This window comes from Rhinoderma darwinii (assembly GCF_050947455.1).
Source record: "Rhinoderma darwinii isolate aRhiDar2 chromosome 5 unlocalized genomic scaffold, aRhiDar2.hap1 SUPER_5_unloc_19, whole genome shotgun sequence".
Lineage (NCBI taxonomy): Eukaryota > Metazoa > Chordata > Amphibia > Anura > Rhinodermatidae > Rhinoderma > Rhinoderma darwinii.
Window position 1 is genome coordinate 132,607 of NW_027461775.1, and position 13,697 is coordinate 146,303.

General features: G+C 48.1%; 7 non-coding genes across 7 annotated transcripts; all 7 read left to right on the plus strand.

Moving 5' to 3' along the window:
* Positions 1 to 3,592: 3,592 nt before the first annotated feature.
* Positions 3,593 to 3,783, plus strand: LOC142686777 (U2 spliceosomal RNA). Its single transcript, XR_012856085.1, has one exon. It is a non-coding gene; the product is annotated as a U2 spliceosomal RNA (small nuclear RNA).
* Positions 3,784 to 5,076: 1,293 nt separating this feature from the next.
* On the plus strand, positions 5,077 to 5,267 carry LOC142686778 (U2 spliceosomal RNA). The gene has a single exon (XR_012856086.1). It is a non-coding gene; the product is annotated as a U2 spliceosomal RNA (small nuclear RNA).
* A 1,288-nt stretch (positions 5,268 to 6,555) lies between these two features.
* Positions 6,556 to 6,746, plus strand: LOC142687123 (U2 spliceosomal RNA). Its single transcript, XR_012856399.1, has one exon. It is a non-coding gene; the product is annotated as a U2 spliceosomal RNA (small nuclear RNA).
* A 1,304-nt stretch (positions 6,747 to 8,050) lies between these two features.
* On the plus strand, positions 8,051 to 8,241 carry LOC142686779 (U2 spliceosomal RNA). The gene has a single exon (XR_012856087.1). It is a non-coding gene; the product is annotated as a U2 spliceosomal RNA (small nuclear RNA).
* Positions 8,242 to 9,546: 1,305 nt separating this feature from the next.
* LOC142686780 (U2 spliceosomal RNA) lies at positions 9,547 to 9,737 on the plus strand. Its single transcript, XR_012856088.1, has one exon. It is a non-coding gene; the product is annotated as a U2 spliceosomal RNA (small nuclear RNA).
* Positions 9,738 to 11,037: 1,300 nt separating this feature from the next.
* LOC142687143 (U2 spliceosomal RNA) lies at positions 11,038 to 11,228 on the plus strand. The gene has a single exon (XR_012856417.1). It is a non-coding gene; the product is annotated as a U2 spliceosomal RNA (small nuclear RNA).
* A 1,280-nt stretch (positions 11,229 to 12,508) lies between these two features.
* Positions 12,509 to 12,699, plus strand: LOC142686782 (U2 spliceosomal RNA). Its single transcript, XR_012856090.1, has one exon. It is a non-coding gene; the product is annotated as a U2 spliceosomal RNA (small nuclear RNA).
* Positions 12,700 to 13,697: the final 998 nt, after the last annotated feature.

Consider the following 13,697-nt stretch of genomic DNA (forward strand, 5'->3'; position numbering starts at 1 on the left):
CTGGGTCTCCTAAGTGACCCAACAATGCAGCACTAGCAGCCGGGGGCGTCACTAAGGCTGGGTTCACACACTATTTACGGACGTAATTCGGGCGTTTTAGCATTGAATTACGTCCGAAAATGCGGCTCAAAAGCGTCGGCAAACATCTGCCCATTCATTTGAATAGGTCTTACGATGTTCTGTGCCGACGGTCATTTTTTTTTACGCGCCGCTGTCAAAAGGCGGCGCGTAAAAAAGTGCCTCTCACTTCTTCAGACGTAAATGGAGCCGTTTTCCATGGACTCCATGGAAAACCAGCTTCAATTACTTCCGTAATGGACGCAGCAAAAGACGCCTGCACATGCCATTACGGCTGAAATTACGGTGCTGTTTTCTCCTGAAAACAGCACAGTAATTTCAGCCGTAACGGACGCTGCCGTGTGAACATACCCTCAGGGCTTAAAATGTCCGGGAAATAGCCCCAATACATATGTGTCCGCCCCAAAAAAAAGTGTGTATATGAGACAGCATAGCATATCTATAGCACTACGACCCTATAAACTATGGATAGGATTAGATACAGTGGCTGAGCAGACAGTATCACACATGATAGGATTAGATACAGTGGCTCAGCAGACAGTATCACACATGATAGGATTAGATACAGTGGCTCAGCAGACAGTACCACACATGATAGGATTAGATACAGTGGCTCAGCAGACAGTATCACACATGATAGGATTAGATACAGTGGCTCAGCAGACAGTATCACACATGATCGGATTAGATATAGGGCCCATCAGACAGTATCATACATGATTGGATTAGATACACAGCTCAGCAGACTGTATCACACATGATAGGATTAGATACAGGGCCCAGCTCGCTGACATTGCGGCTCCAGCGCTGGACCCAGGATAGGTAAGAATAATAATTTTGCTTCTTTATGTGTTACTGATTATTTTTGTGTGTTTGTGTTTTTTTTACAGGTTCGGTTGTTGGACTTCGGATACGAGGACTTCAATGACGGCGTTTTTTTTATTCTCAATAAAATGGTTAATGAGGGTTGTTTTTTTATTTCAATGAAATATTTTTTCTATGTGCTTGTATCTTTTTAAACTTTATTATCACCGCCTTAGTAATGGCCGCTGGCTGATTGGCAACCTCCATTACTAAGGCGGGGCTTAATATTAGCAGGTGCAGAGGCTACACTAACCCCCATTATCACCCCGGTACCCACCGCCACCAGGGGTACTGGGAAGAGCCGGGTACAAACCAGTACCCGACCATCTGTAGTGACGGGCAGGCACCGGGGTGGCCGCAGGCTGGTAGTATTAGGCTGGGGAAGGCCAAAAACAGTGGCCCTTCCCACCCTTGTAATGCTGCCTGCTGCTGCTGTGTTGTATCTGGCTGGTTATGAAAATTGGGGGGGACCCAACATCGTTCTTTCCAATTATTTTTTTTTTTTTTTTTTAAATGACGTGGGGTCCCCCCCATTTTCATAACCAGCCAGATACAATAAAGCAGCAGCAGCCTCGCATCACCAGGGTAGGAAGGGCCACTGTTTTTGTCCTTTCCCCTACTGATACTACCAGCCTGCGGCCACCCCAGTGGCCGACCATCACTACAGATGGTCAGGTACTGGATCGTACCCTGCTCTTCCCAGCACCCCTGGTGGCGGTGGGTACCGGGGTAATAAAGGGGGTTAGTGTTCGCCTCTGCACCGGCTAACACTAAGCCCCGCCTTAGCAATGGATGCTGTCAATCAGCCGGCGGCCATTACTAAGGCGGTAGTAATATAGTTTAAAAAAAAAACACAAAGACATAGAAAAAATATTTTATTGAAATAAAAAAAAACCCACACAACCCTCATTAACCATTTTATTAATAAAAAAAAAGCTGTCATCGAAGTAGTCCTGGAATCCGCCGTAGTCCAACGACCGAACCTGTAAGAAAACACACAAAAAATGATTAGTAACACGTGTGTTAGGGTATGTGCACACACACTAATTACGTCCGTAATTGACGGACGTATTTCGGATGCAAGTACCGGACCGAACACAGTGCAGGGAGCCGGGCTTCTAGCGTCGTACTTATGTACGACGCTAGGAGTCCCTGCCGGACAACTGTCCCGTACTGAAAACATGTTTACAGTATGGGACAGTTGTCCTGCAGCGAGCCAGGGACTCCTAGCATCGTACATAACTATGATGCTAGGAGCCCAGCTCCCTGCACTGTGTTCGGTCCGGTACTTGCGGCCGAAATACGTCCGTCAATTACGGACGTAATTAGTGTCTGTGCACATACCCTAAGGCTTAGATACAGGGCCCATGTGTGATACTGTCTGTCGGACCCTGTATCTAAGCCTACCACAAGGTAGGCTTAGATACAGGGTCCAGCAGACAGTAATCTTATACAGTATAAGATTACTGTGTGCTGGGGCCCTGTATCTAAACATACAGTGTGGTAGGCTTAGATACAGGGCCCAGCAGACAGGATCACGCATGGGCCATGTATCTAAGCCTACCATGTGATTGGCTTAGATACAGGGCCCAGCAGACAGGATCACACAATCTGTGATCCTGTCTCATGGGCCCCCTAAGCCTGCTACATCGTAGGCTTAGGGGTTGTGCAGTCCCTAAACATTGATGGCCTATCCACAGGATAGGCCATCAATAGCTGATGTGTCGCCCGGGACCCGCAAATCAGCTGTTTTGAAGGGGCCGCAGCACTCGTACGAGAGCTGCTTCCCCTTCATTTCACTACTCGCTCACACTGTGAATCGCCGACACCGATTCACAGTGTGACCGGAATGAAGTGACAGGAATGAAGGGGAGCAGCTCTCGTACGAGTGCTGCGGCCCCTTCAAAACAGCTGATTGGCGGGTCCCGGGAGTCGGACCCCGCCAGTCAGGGCTAACCTTACCTTCCTCTACGGCCGCGGCGGGAGTTCTGTAGTCTCGATGCTGTGCGCGGCGGCATAGCGCTGTGACGTCATGCGCTGCGCACAGCGCTTGACGTCAGGACCTCCGCTGCCATCCGGAACCAGGAAGGTAAGTAAAGTATGTTACTATAGTAACAGGGGCCCGCGGCCCGAGTTACTATAGTAACTTTTTATTGATGTTGTGCGGGGGGCCGTGGGCCCCCCTGGCTTCGGGGCCCGGTCGCAATTGCGACCGCTGCGACCCCTATAGCTACGCCAGTGGGCCTCAGAGATAAAAGCCTGGGCCCAGGCAGTGTTGGTCAGTGCTGCTCAGCAGGCAGCACTGGACTGGACTGGATTACAGCTGATACAAGGTGTGAAGGAACAAGGGGTGGCTGTGGGCATGCACTTGCTGCCGCTGCCAGTGTTTATCTGCATGGCAGCAGGGCATTTGGGCGTTGCCAGGAAGGCGTTTTTATGTAGATTCCTCCTCTTTCAGCACTGCATTGTGGTGCAAGCAAAAGAAGCAAATCCTGTCTGGCTTCCTCTCCGGCCTTTATTCACCTCCCGTGTAGCTGTGAGTGTGTGAGCCTGCAGGGCCCCATGGAATTGCCTAGAAGTAGGCTGAATCGCTGCAAGGGCTGAACAGCAGTATCGGGCAGGCTCGGGCAACGCGCGGCCCGTTCGGGTTATCGCTTCTCGGCCTTTTGGCTAAGATCAAGTGTAGTATCTGTTCTTATCAGTTTAATATCTGATACGTCCCCTATCTGGGGACCATATATTAAATGGATTTTTAGAACAGGGAGATGGAAATAGAGCTTGCTCTGTCCACTCCACGCATTGACCTGGTATTGCAGTATTTCCAGGACCGGTGCACCCTTTCCTTATGTGTTGACTAAAAGCAGATTCCAAAAGTGTTTTTTGTCTTTGCTATTGTTTCTGTCTTTCTGAAGGGATCTCCCCTTTTAATCCCATTATTTCAACACCTGTTGGACAATGCATGAGTGATAATGAGCTCATTGATTAAATGCAATTAATGAATAGATTGCCACCTCTTGTTGTGTGTCGTCTGTGTTTCTGTGTTTCCGGCATTTCACATTGGAACACCTCATTCACCTTCCTTGTCTTCTCTCCGCCCTCCCTTTTAGGTAAGTTAAAGAGCTGCACCTGAGCCAGCCACTGATTGATTGATTGATTGATTGATTGATTGATTGATTGATTGATTGATTGATTGATGCAGCACAACAGTCAAATAGTGGAGTGGAGTAGGGGAACAGCAAACAGCCAATAAAGCAGCCAAGCCTGCTCGCCTGCCCGCCACAATGGACCTACCTGTGTACACTAGATGGATGTGATGGAATGTACTGTCGTCCCTACATTTCAAGAAGAAGTAAGAATTGCAGTTGCAACAAAGCCTTGCTTGCCTACAAAGAGAGCAGCAATTTGGATTTGTTACTATGTTACCTAGAAGAATAACAAACTGTGCAAGGATGGAGGTTGTAGGAGCAAGGAGAAGTTGTCTGTAAAGTTGGTGGATGCCTATTTTCCATTTTGCAGTCCCTTGTCTCCCTCTTGTGGCCTCCTGGAGGCAACTAGCTGTGCAAAAAAAAGACAGCCTGGCGGCCGGCTGTTGCAGTGTTGCCCTCTCAGGCAACACTGAGTGACTGACTGAGCCTCACCGTCTTATATAAAGTTCAGACGGAACTTTGCACGTGTCATAGTGGAGCCCTCAGGATTCCAGAGCCAGCTTTCTGACATCATAATGGGGCCTCAGAGATAAAAGCCTGGGCCCAGGCAGTGTTGGTCAGTGCTGCTCAGCAGGCAGCACTGGACTGGACTGGATTACAGCTGATACAAGGTGTGAAGGAACAAGGGGTGGCTGTGGGCATGCACTTGCTGCCGCTGCCAGTGTTTATCTGCATGGCAGCAGGGCATTTGGGCGTTGCCAGGAAGGCGTTTTTATGTAGATTCCTCCTCTTTCAGCACTGCATTGTGGTGCAAGCAAAAGAAGCAAATCCTGTCTGGCTTCCTCTCCGGCCTTTATTCACCTCCCGTGTAGCTGTGAGTGTGTGAGCCTGCAGGGCCCCATGGAATTGCCTAGAAGTAGGCTGAATCGCTGCAAGGGCTGAACAGCAGTATCGGGCAGGCTCGGGCAACGCGCGGCCCGTTCGGGTTATCGCTTCTCGGCCTTTTGGCTAAGATCAAGTGTAGTATCTGTTCTTATCAGTTTAATATCTGATACGTCCCCTATCTGGGGACCATATATTAAATGGATTTTTAGAACAGGGAGATGGAAATAGAGCTTGCTCTGTCCACTCCACGCATTGACCTGGTATTGCAGTATTTCCAGGACCGGTGCACCCTTTCCTTATGTGTTGACTAAAAGCAGATTCCAAAAGTGTTTTTTGTCTTTGCTATTGTTTCTGTCTTTCTGAAGGGATCTCCCCTTTTAATCCCATTATTTCAACACCTGTTGGACAATGCATGAGTGATAATGAGCTCATTGATTAAATGCAATTAATGAATAGATTGCCACCTCTTGTTGTGTGTCGTCTGTGTTTCTGTGTTTCCGGCATTTCACATTGGAACACCTCATTCACCTTCCTTGTCTTCTCTCCGCCCTCCCTTTTAGGTAAGTTAAAGAGCTGCACCTGAGCCAGCCACTGATTGATTGATTGATTGATTGATTGATTGATTGATTGATTGATTGATTGATGCAGCACAACAGTCAAATAGTGGAGTGGAGTAGGGGAACAGCAAACAGCCAATAAAGCAGCCCGCCCGCTCGCCTGCCCGCCACAATGGACCTACCTGTGTACACTAGATGGATGTGATGGAATGTACTGTCGTCCCTACATTTCAAGAAGAAGTAAGAATTGCAGTTGCAACAAAGCCTTGCTTGCCTACAAAGAGAGCAGCAATTTGGATTTGTTACTATGTTACCTAGAAGAATAACAAACTGTGCAAGGATGGAGGTTGTAGGAGCAAGGAGAAGTTGTCTGTAAAGTTGGTGGATGCCTATTTTCCATTTTGCAGTCCCTTGTCTCCCTCTTGTGGCCTCCTGGAGGCAACTAGCTGTGCAAAAAAAAGACAGCCTGGCGGCCGGCTGTTGCAGTGTTGCCCTCTCAGGCAACACTGAGTGACTGACTGAGCCTCACCGTCTTATATAAAGTTCAGACGGAACTTTGCACGTGTCATAGTGGAGCCCTCAGGATTCCAGAGCCAGCTTTCTGACATCATAATGGGGCCTCAGAGATAAAAGCCTGGGCCCAGGCAGTGTTGGTCAGTGCTGCTCAGCAGGCAGCACTGGACTGGACTGGATTACAGCTGATACAAGGTGTGAAGGAACAAGGGGTGGCTGTGGGCATGCACTTGCTGCCGCTGCCAGTGTTTATCTGCATGGCAGCAGGGCATTTGGGCGTTGCCAGGAAGGCGTTTTTATGTAGATTCCTCCTCTTTCAGCACTGCATTGTGGTGCAAGCAAAATAAGCAAATCCTGTCTGGCTTCCTCTCCGGCCTTTATTCACCTCCCGTGTAGCTGTGAGTGTGTGAGCCTGCAGGGCCCCATGGAATTGCCTAGAAGTAGGCTGAATCGCTGCAAGGGCTGAACAGCAGTATCGGGCAGGCTCGGGCAACGCGCGGCCCGTTCGGGTTATCGCTTCTCTGCCTTTTGGCTAAGATCAAGTGTAGTATCTGTTCTTATCAGTTTAATATCTGATACGTCCCCTATCTGGGGACCATATATTAAATGGATTTTTAGAACAGGGAGATGGAAATAGAGCTTGCTCTGTCCACTCCACGCATTGACCTGGTATTGCAGTATTTCCAGGACCGGTGCACCCTTTCCTTATGTGTTGACTAAAAGCAGATTCCAAAAGTGTTTTTTGTCTTTGCTATTGTTTCTGTCTTTCTGAAGGGATCTCCCCTTTTAATCCCATTATTTCAACACCTGTTGGACAATGCATGAGTGATAATGAGCTCATTGATTAAATGCAATTAATGAATAGATTGCCACCTCTTGTTGTGTGTCGTCTGTGTTTCTGTGTTTCCGGCATTTCACATTGGAACACCTCATTCACCTTCCTTGTCTTCTCTCCGCCCTCCCTTTTAGGTAAGTTAAAGAGCTGCACCTGAGCCAGCCACTGATTGATTGATTGATTGATTGATTGATTGATTGATTGATTGATTGATTGATTGATTGATTGATTGATGCAGCACAACAGTCAAATAGTGGAGTGGAGTAGGGGAACAGCAAACAGCCAATAAAGCAGCCCGCCCGCTCGCCTGCCCGCCACAATGGACCTACCTGTGTACACTAGATGGATGTGATGGAATGTACTGTCGTCCCTACATTTCAAGAAGAAGTAAGAATTGCAGTTGCAACAAAGCCTTGCTTGCCTACAAAGAGAGCAGCAATTTGGATTTGTTACTATGTTACCTAGAAGAATAACAAACTGTGCAAGGATGGAGGTTGTAGGAGCAAGGAGAAGTTGTCTGTAAAGTTGGTGGATGCCTATTTTCCATTTTGCAGTCCCTTGTCTCCCTCTTGTGGCCTCCTGGAGGCAACTAGCTGTGCAAAAAAAAGACAGCCTGGCGGCCGGCTGTTGCAGTGTTGCCCTCTCAGGCAACACTGAGTGACTGACTGAGCCTCACCGTCTTATATAAAGTTCAGACGGAACTTTGCACGTGTCATAGTGGAGCCCTCAGGATTCCAGAGCCAGCTTTCTGACATCATAATGGGGCCTCAGAGATAAAAGCCTGGGCCCAGGCAGTGTTGGTCAGTGCTGCTCAGCAGGCAGCACTGGACTGGACTGGATTACAGCTGATACAAGGTGTGAAGGAACAAGGGGTGGCTGTGGGCATGCACTTGCTGCCGCTGCCAGTGTTTATCTGCATGGCAGCAGGGCATTTGGGCGTTGCCAGGAAGGCGTTTTTATGTAGATTCCTCCTCTTTCAGCACTGCATTGTGGTGCAAGCAAAAGAAGCAAATCCTGTCTGGCTTCCTCTCCGGCCTTTATTCACCTCCCGTGTAGCTGTGAGTGTGTGAGCCTGCAGGGCCCCATGGAATTGCCTAGAAGTAGGCTGAATCGCTGCAAGGGCTGAACAGCAGTATCGGGCAGGCTCGGGCAACGCGCGGCCCGTTCGGGTTATCGCTTCTCGGCCTTTTGGCTAAGATCAAGTGTAGTATCTGTTCTTATCAGTTTAATATCTGATACGTCCCCTATCTGGGGACCATATATTAAATGGATTTTTAGAACAGGGAGATGGAAATAGAGCTTGCTCTGTCCACTCCACGCATTGACCTGGTATTGCAGTATTTCCAGGACCGGTGCACCCTTTCCTTATGTGTTGACTAAAAGCAGATTCCAAAAGTGTTTTTTGTCTTTGCTATTGTTTCTGTCTTTCTGAAGGGATCTCCCCTTTTAATCCCATTATTTCAACACCTGTTGGACAATGCATGAGTGATAATGAGCTCATTGATTAAATGCAATTAATGAATAGATTGCCACCTCTTGTTGTGTGTCGTCTGTGTTTCTGTGTTTCCGGCATTTCACATTGGAACACCTCATTCACCTTCCTTGTCTTCTCTCCGCCCTCCCTTTTAGGTAAGTTAAAGAGCTGCACCTGAGCCAGCCACTGATTGATTGATTGATTGATTGATTGATTGATTGATTGATTGATTGATTGATTGATTGATTGATTGATGCAGCACAACAGTCAAATAGTGGAGTGGAGTAGGGGAACAGCAAACAGCCAATAAAGCAGCCCGCCCGCTCGCCTGCCCGCCACAATGGACCTACCTGTGTACACTAGATGGATGTGATGGAATGTACTGTCGTCCCTACATTTCAAGAAGAAGTAAGAATTGCAGTTGCAACAAAGCCTTGCTTGCCTACAAAGAGAGCAGCAATTTGGATTTGTTACTATGTTACCTAGAAGAATAACAAACTGTGCAAGGATGGAGGTTGTAGGAGCAAGGAGAAGTTGTCTGTAAAGTTGGTGGATGCCTATTTTCCATTTTGCAGTCCCTTGTCTCCCTCTTGTGGCCTCCTGGAGGCAACTAGCTGTGCAAAAAAAAGACAGCCTGGCGGCCGGCTGTTGCAGTGTTGCCCTCTCAGGCAACACTGAGTGACTGACTGAGCCTCACCGTCTTATATAAAGTTCAGACGGAACTTTGCACGTGTCATAGTGGAGCCCTCAGGATTCCAGAGCCAGCTTTCTGACATCATAATGGGGCCTCAGAGATAAAAGCCTGGGCCCAGGCAGTGTTGGTCAGTGCTGCTCAGCAGGCAGCACTGGACTGGACTGGATTACAGCTGATACAAGGTGTGAAGGAACAAGGGGTGGCTGTGGGCATGCACTTGCTGCCGCTGCCAGTGTTTATCTGCATGGCAGCAGGGCATTTGGGCGTTGCCAGGAAGGCGTTTTTTTTGTAGATTCCTCCTCTTTCAGCACTGCATTGTGGTGCAAGCAAAAGAAGCAAATCCTGTCTGGCTTCCTCTCCGGCCTTTATTCACCTCCCGTGTAGCTGTGAGTGTGTGAGCCTGCAGGGCCCCATGGAATTGCCTAGAAGTAGGCTGAATCGCTGCAAGGGCTGAACAGCAGTATCGGGCAGGCTCGGGCAACGCGCGGCCCGTTCGGGTTATCGCTTCTCGGCCTTTTGGCTAAGATCAAGTGTAGTATCTGTTCTTATCAGTTTAATATCTGATACGTCCCCTATCTGGGGACCATATATTAAATGGATTTTTAGAACAGGGAGATGGAAATAGAGCTTGCTCTGTCCACTCCACGCATTGACCTGGTATTGCAGTATTTCCAGGACCGGTGCACCCTTTCCTTATGTGTTGACTAAAAGCAGATTCCAAAAGTGTTTTTTGTCTTTGCTATTGTTTCTGTCTTTCTGAAGGGATCTCCCCTTTTAATCCCATTATTTCAACACCTGTTGGACAATGCATGAGTGATAATGAGCTCATTGATTAAATGCAATTAATGAATAGATTGCCACCTCTTGTTGTGTGTCGTCTGTGTTTCTGTGTTTCCGGCATTTCACATTGGAACACCTCATTCACCTTCCTTGTCTTCTCTCCGCCCTCCCTTTTAGGTAAGTTAAAGAGCTGCACCTGAGCCAGCCACTGATTGATTGATTGATTGATTGATTGATTGATTGATTGATTGATTGATTGATTGATTGATTGATGCAGCACAACAGTCAAATAGTGGAGTGGAGTAGGGGAACAGCAAACAGCCAATAAAGCAGCCCGCCCGCTCGCCTGCCCGCCACAATGGACCTACCTGTGTACACTAGATGGATGTGATGGAATGTACTGTCGTCCCTACATTTCAAGAAGAAGTAAGAATTGCAGTTGCAACAAAGCCTTGCTTGCCTACAAAGAGAGCAGCAATTTGGATTTGTTACTATGTTACCTAGAAGAATAACAAACTGTGCAAGGATGGAGGTTGTAGGAGCAAGGAGAAGTTGTCTGTAAAGTTGGTGGATGCCTATTTTCCATTTTGCAGTCCCTTGTCTCCCTCTTGTGGCCTCCTGGAGGCAACTAGCTGTGCAAAAAAAAGACAGCCTGGCGGCCGGGTGTTGCAGTGTTGCCCTCTCAGGCAACACTGAGTGACTGACTGAGCCTCACCGTCTTATATAAAGTTCAGACGGAACTTTGCACGTGTCATAGTGGAGCCCTCAGGATTCCAGAGCCAGCTTTCTGACATCATAATGGGGCCTCAGAGATAAAAGCCTGGGCCCAGGCAGTGTTGGTCAGTGCTGCTCAGCAGGCAGCACTGGACTGGACTGGATTACAGCTGATACAAGGTGTGAAGGAACAAGGGGTGGCTGTGGGCATGCACTTGCTGCCGCTGCCAGTGTTTATCTGCATGGCAGCAGGGCATTTGGGCGTTGCCAGGAAGGCGTTTTTATGTAGATTCCTCCTCTTTCAGCACTGCATTGTGGTGCAAGCAAAAGAAGCAAATCCTGTCTGGCTTCCTCTCCGGCCTTTATTCACCTCCCGTGTAGCTGTGAGTGTGTGAGCCTGCAGGGCCCCATGGAATTGCCTAGAAGTAGGCTGAATCGCTGCAAGGGCTGAACAGCAGTATCGGGCAGGCTCGGGCAACGCGCGGCCCGTTCGGGTTATCGCTTCTCGGCCTTTTGGCTAAGATCAAGTGTAGTATCTTTTCTTATCAGTTTAATATCTGATACGTCCCCTATCTGGGGACCATATATTAAATGGATTTTTAGAACAGGGAGATGGAAATAGAGCTTGCTCTGTCCACTCCACGCATTGACCTGGTATTGCAGTATTTCCAGGACCGGTGCACCCTTTCCTTATGTGTTGACTAAAAGCAGATTCCAAAAGTGCTTTTTGTCTTTGCTATTGTTTCTGTCTTTCTGAAGGGATCTCCCCTTTTAATCCCATTATTTCAACACCTGTTGGACAATGCATGAGTGATAATGAGCTCATTGATTAAATGCAATTAATGAATAGATTGCCACCTCTTGTTGTGTGTCGTCTGTGTTTCTGTGTTTCCGGCATTTCACATTGGAACACCTCATTCACCTTCCTTGTCTTCTCTCCGCCCTCCCTTTTAGGTAAGTTAAAGAGCTGCACCTGAGCCAGCCACTGATTGATTGATTGATTGATTGATTGATTGATTGATTGATTGATGCAGCACAACAGTCAAATAGTGGAGTGGAGTAGGGGAACAGCAAACAGCCAATAAAGCAGCCCGCCCGCTCGCCTGCCCGCCACAATGGACCTACCTGTGTACACTAGATGGATGTGATGGAATGTACTGTCGTCCCTACATTTCAAGAAGAAGTAAGAATTGCAGTTGCAACAAAGCCTTGCTTGCCTACAAAGAGAGCAGCAATTTGGATTTGTTACTATGTTACCTAGAAGAATAACAAACTGTGCAAGGATGGAGGTTGTAGGAGCAAGGAGAAGTTGTCTGTAAAGTTGGTGGATGCCTATTTTCCATTTTGCAGTCCCTTGTCTCCCTCTTGTGGCCTCCTGGAGGCAACTAGCTGTGCAAAAAAAAGACAGCCTGGCGGCCGGCTGTTGCAGTGTTGCCCTCTCAGGCAACACTGAGTGACTGACTGAGCCTCACCGTCTTATATAAAGTTCAGACGGAACTTTGCACGTGTCATAGTGGAGCCCTCAGGATTCCAGAGCCAGCTTTCTGACATCATAATGGGGCCTCAGAGATAAAAGCCTGGGCCCAGGCAGTGTTGGTCAGTGCTGCTCAGCAGGCAGCACTGGACTGGACTGGATTACAGCTGATACAAGGTGTGAAGGAACAAGGGGTGGCTGTGGGCATGCACTTGCTGCCGCTGCCAGTGTTTATCTGCATGGCAGCAGGGCATTTGGGCGTTGCCAGGAAGGCGTTTTTATGTAGATTCCTCCTCTTTCAGCACTGCATTGTGGTGCAAGCAAAAGAAGCAAATCCTGTCTGGCTTCCTCTCCGGCCTTTATTCACCTCCCGTGTAGCTGTGAGTGTGTGAGCCTGCAGGGCCCCATGGAATTGCCTAGAAGTAGGCTGAATCGCTGCAAGGGCTGAACAGCAGTATCGGGCAGGCTCGGGCAACGCGCGGCCCGTTCGGGTTATCGCTTCTCGGCCTTTTGGCTAAGATCAAGTGTAGTATCTGTTCTTATCAGTTTAATATCTGATACGTCCCCTATCTGGGGACCATATATTAAATGGATTTTTAGAACAGGGAGATGGAAATAGAGCTTGCTCTGTCCACTCCACGCATTGACCTGGTATTGCAGTATTTCCAGGACCGGTGCACCCTTTCCTTATGTGTTGACTAAAAGCAGATTCCAAAAGTGTTTTTTGTCTTTGCTATTGTTTCTGTCTTTCTGAAGGGATCTCCCCTTTTAATCCCATTATTTCAACACCTGTTGGACAATGCATGAGTGATAATGAGCTCATTGATTAAATGCAATTAATGAATAGATTGCCACCTCTTGTTGTGTGTCGTCTGTGTTTCTGTGTTTCCGGCATTTCACATTGGAACACCTCATTCACCTTCCTTGTCTTCTCTCCGCCCTCCCTTTTATGTAAGTTAAAGAGCTGCACCTGAGCCAGCCACTGATTGATTGATTGATTGATTGATTGATTGATTGATTGATTGATTGATTGATGCAGCACAACAGTCAAATAGTGGAGTGGAGTAGGGGAACAGCAAACAGCCAATAAAGCAGCCCGCCCGCTCGCCTGCCCGCCACAATGGACCTACCTGTGTACACTAGATGGATGTGATGGAATGTACTGTCGTCCCTACATTTCAAGAAGAAGTAAGAATTGCAGTTGCAACAAAGCCTTGCTTGCCTACAAAGAGAGCAGCAATTTGGATTTGTTACTATGTTACCTAGAAGAATAACAAACTGTGCAAGGATGGAGGTTGTAGGAGCAAGGAGAAGTTGTCTGTAAAGTTGGTGGATGCCTATTTTCCATTTTGCAGTCCCTTGTCTCCCTCTTGTGGCCTCCTGGAGGCAACTAGCTGTGCAAAAAAAAGACAGCCTGGCGGCCGGCTGTTGCAGTGTTGCCCTCTCAGGCAACACTGAGTGACTGACTGAGCCTCACCGTCTTATATAAAGTTCAGACGGAACTTTGCACGTGTCATAGTGGAGCCCTCAGGATTCCAGAGCCAGCTTTCTGACATCATAATGGGGCCTCAGAGATAAAAGCCTGGGCCCAGGCAGTGTTGGTCAGTGCTGCTCAGCAGGCAGCACTGGACTGGACTGGATTACAGCTGATACAAGGTGTGAAGGAACAAGGGGTGGCTGTGG